Below are 4,074 nucleotides of genomic sequence, written 5' to 3'. Positions count from 1 at the left end.
TACCTCGTGACTGCATCCCACTGCAGAGGAGTGGATGCAAACTGCCTTGGACGGCACCAAGCAGAGAGAAGGAACATGCTGGCCCAGCACCATTCGCCTCCCTTCCCTTGGCCCTACAGACCATATCTGCTCATTCCACTTTTTGTGTGACAGGTTTTTTACCAGTAAAACCATTTCACTCACCTCTATTTCGTTTGATGCACCCCACAGACAGACCCCTGGGGTTCATCCTCCCAGAGCTCTGACACTGGACACCTTTTCCCACTTGGCTGTGACTCTCTGTCACAAGCATTAGGGATTCGTATCAGCTCGTGATTTCGCTTTCTACAAGCACCCTTGTCTTGTTCCAGCGGGAACTAGAAGGCTTATATAACAATAATTCCCTGTTCCTCAGCTGCTCCACGCTCCCATAGCATCTCACATGGCAAGACTCCTTTTGAAACTTCTCCCTGGCAGCCTGCTCCGGTCTCCCGCAGAGAACCTGAAAAATAACATTTCTTTCCCCATAATGTTCCTTTGCAACACTTCTTGTCGTTTTACAGCAGACAAGATTAAAAAGAAACAAAACTCCATGACCAGCAGGGAGTTCTGCAGTGTGTGACAATTTGAGGTGCAATTGTGCAATAAGGGATTGTTAGGGTGGCAGTTTGTTACAGCTTTGCAAGGAACAGTGTGTGTCAATGCAGTTATATTTAGAGACTGTCACTCAACTGTGAAACCTCCACTGCCTTGGTCAGAAGTCTCCCCAGTGCTTCAGTATGTTTTTCCTTTATGTTTAACTCACATTTCAGAGTCAAACTGTGGAAGAGAAGTTCTATTTCTTCCTTATTTAACACCTCAGCAATTTCTTTTAAACTGTACAGAGGTTTGGTTTTGGTTTTTTGCTCTGAACTTTCCCTCTTGTGCAGGATGGTAGGCTGCAAATGGTACATGAATTAGAGACTTATCTTTCCCCTTCATCCATTTTAAAGGCTCTGAAGAACTGTATATTCCTGACAAAAAAATACATTAATATATAAAATGAACATCGATTCAATCAAAACTATTAAAAAAAATTAACTCTGAGATAAATATTATCTCTAGAATTATCTCTAGGAATAATTATCTCTATTTTAAATATGGTAAAGTATTATTTCCTTGGGTACATAAAGAAGCTTTGCTATAATATCTGCAGGAGCTGCTATAGATTTTTATCCTTCTAATCTCATAATCATCATTAATGTTTTTAATTCCAGATTGTAGCTACCAAAAAGCTTGGGATACACAGCAAAAATTACATACCCCAGATTCTGTATCAGTTTCCATTGGCTTGATTTGTGGGTTCCCAGCCCTTGGGATGTGCATTTCTGAGACATTGCCACCAGTTCAGTTCTCAGTAGCCTACACCGGAAATACCAAAGATGTTGAGATCAAAAACATTTTTATTCTAAACTCCATACAAAACTTAAGGTTTTGAGGTGTTTTTTTGGTTTTGTTGTTTTGGTTTTTTTTTTTAAATGAAAAATATAATTTAAACAGAGGAGGAGCTTGGATTTCACAACCAGCCAATTAACTCTTTTCAAGAGAATTTCCAAAATGTGCTTATGAAATCTTTACTAAATCAAACAAGTATACCTGTTCCTGAAAAATATTTCTGGTTTCAGTAGCTGAGACATATTTTAAGAAAAAAAACACTTGCAGAGCTTCCACCAGATACAGGTTGATGCATTTTGTGCCCCTGTAGACTCACATCTCAAATTCCAACTGTGTGCTAGTGCTTCGAGCCAAGAAATGAACCCGACTGCACAGCTTTGCAGCTGTAATGGCTTCATATTTGATGATATTTACAACCTATTTAGTCTTGCAAAGCACAAGAGGACTATGTTTAGGATTTTTTAGAAACCAAGCTGAACCAGCAGAGCTGTGGCTCACGAGACCTGTGCTGCTTCCCTGATGTTACAAGCAAAACCTGCTCAGCCCTTGGAGTTACGAGTTCCCCAAATACTTTATCCTTTACAAATGGCTGTACCCTACATTAACTGCAAGAGTAGGTGTTAAGTTTTATCATACAATTTGAAACCATACTACTGCAATTTATTTAACTGAGCTGACTAAGCTTCCTGTGGGAACTGGTGCCAAGCTTTGTGCTGCAGGTGGGTAGGACAGGAGCAGTGCTGACCCCAATACTGCAGTATTAACTAAAAGTTTCCCTAATTCACAGGATTATGCTATAGCCATGTTGTACTTCAAGTCATAAATTGTTACTTTTAACCCTGTTTCTGAAGTATAGTGAGCTTCTTAAGAAATTCTGTTTGTAATGGCTGAAACTATATTTTGCCATTTGAAGTTAATATAATCAGTTTGAGTTTTCTTATATTATTCTGGTTTTGCCGAAGAAGATTTCATCCTTAATGCATCATCAGTAGAACATCCAGTTTACAGGAGGTGTGGTAAAATTAAACTACATTATTTTGCAAGCAAATAGTCTTAAAATACATCAGTGTAGCAACAGCAAACACAGAGCTCACAGAAACACCCTACATTTTGGTAAATATGATCATTATTTCTCACTTCTTGTTGCCCTTGTACCTGCAGCCACATGAAGGGTGAACGGTTGATTATTTCCACTGTAAGTCCTGGCACTGACTTTTTCCAGCTACTGTTATTTTTTTACTGAACCATCCAATAATTAGTAAGAGGAGAGAGGAAGAGCAATATTTTCTCGAGAATGTTTATTCCAACATGTTTATGCAGTTTCATTAAGTTTAACAGAAGCTGGGTGGTTTGATATCTCTGCTTTACTATATAGTGTTCTTTCACCTTTAGGTCTTATAGTTTATTAACAACTAGTGTTAGGTTAAAAAGATGGAAGATACACAAAAGTGGAGCCTTTAACAACTAAGTTATGTGTTTGGTAACAGAGGGTTTGGGGGGCACTCAAATATTTTGTTAAAATTGCTTGGGGGTCTGGGGCAAAAAGGGAGCAGCACAAAAGGCAACGGTGGTTTGGGAGTTTATGGGGATGTTTCAGCCCCCTGCTCTAACGGTGTTTCCTGATTTTTGCTCAAGGTAGGCACTGTCATACATGGGGAACCTGTGTTACTTTCTAAGTCATTAGGGCCTGTGTTTTGGGCACAGAAAATCAAAGAAACCAAGCGTTACTGTAAGAGATTAAACCATTGGTTTCAACTGGATCCATTCAGATACATGGTGTGCACTAACTAGACTAGTTTAAGGTGAAACTAAACTGCAAGCGCACTTCAACCATTTATGGGCATCTAGTTCACAGAATGAGATCTTAACTAGGCTGATGTAAACCCACCCCTCACCCTTTTTAAAACCCATACAGTACCTTCAGCCTGCTTATTTCTCAGATCCACATCCACTGCTCCACACCAGACACAGCCCACAGAACCGAAAAGCTCAGAAAAGAGCAGACTGGATTTTAAGATTTCTCAGGGTGCAAGCTGGTTCTTGTACTCGTTTTCACTGTGCCAGAAAAAAAAGTCTCCAATCTAGATCCTAAGACCTAATATTGCAATAGTTACCAAACCTAGAAATATGTCAAAAAGATAATAGGCTGCAAATCTGGAATTGAAGCAGGTTCTAGGCCTCCAAAAAAAGGGGGTCTGAGGCTGCCAGACAGAATGAAACCAGGAGAAAGTTTCTTCCTGCTTCAGAGCTGTAGGAAAAGCAATTCAATCAGAAGGTGTCTCTTCCCTTCCTGCCCCCACTGCGAGAAGGAACAATTCTGACTTACTAGGTCAGCATAGTCTGCAAGACTTTGCAAAATAACAATGCTGCAAGTACTTTCCTGTGCCTAAGGCTTGCCCTCTCAGAAAGACATAAATACAAATTGTACACACATAAATATATGTATTCATTGATTTTATACTTTACTGAGCACTTTCAGAGATACTGTAACAGCTGGGCAGAGGAGGGAACGTATTTTCAGCAATATTTTTTTGTAATACTTTTGAACACTGTTTCACATTTCCACGTAAAGTAATTCATCTCTCATACATACCAATGCACTGCAACAAATATTTCTGATGGTTGGTTTGTCTGGTTTGAGCAGAGTTAACCTGACCTTGT

The 4,074-nt window shown here is 39.6% G+C and overlaps 1 long non-coding RNA gene across 1 annotated transcript; it reads right to left on the bottom strand.

The window, feature by feature from the left end:
- Positions 1 to 731: 731 nt before the first annotated feature.
- Positions 732 to 3,453, bottom strand: LOC116783900. The gene is made up of 3 exons (XR_004355887.1): positions 3,332 to 3,453; positions 1,282 to 1,380; positions 732 to 992 (listed from the first exon to the last, which is right to left on the bottom strand). It is a non-coding gene; the product is annotated as an uncharacterized LOC116783900 (long non-coding RNA).
- Positions 3,454 to 4,074: the final 621 nt, after the last annotated feature.

The sequence above is a fragment of the Chiroxiphia lanceolata genome, chromosome 3 (genome assembly GCF_009829145.1).
Source record: "Chiroxiphia lanceolata isolate bChiLan1 chromosome 3, bChiLan1.pri, whole genome shotgun sequence".
NCBI lineage: Eukaryota > Metazoa > Chordata > Aves > Passeriformes > Pipridae > Chiroxiphia > Chiroxiphia lanceolata.
Note: the sequence above shows the minus strand (reverse complement) of the source record. Positions and strands in the feature narration are given on the sequence as shown.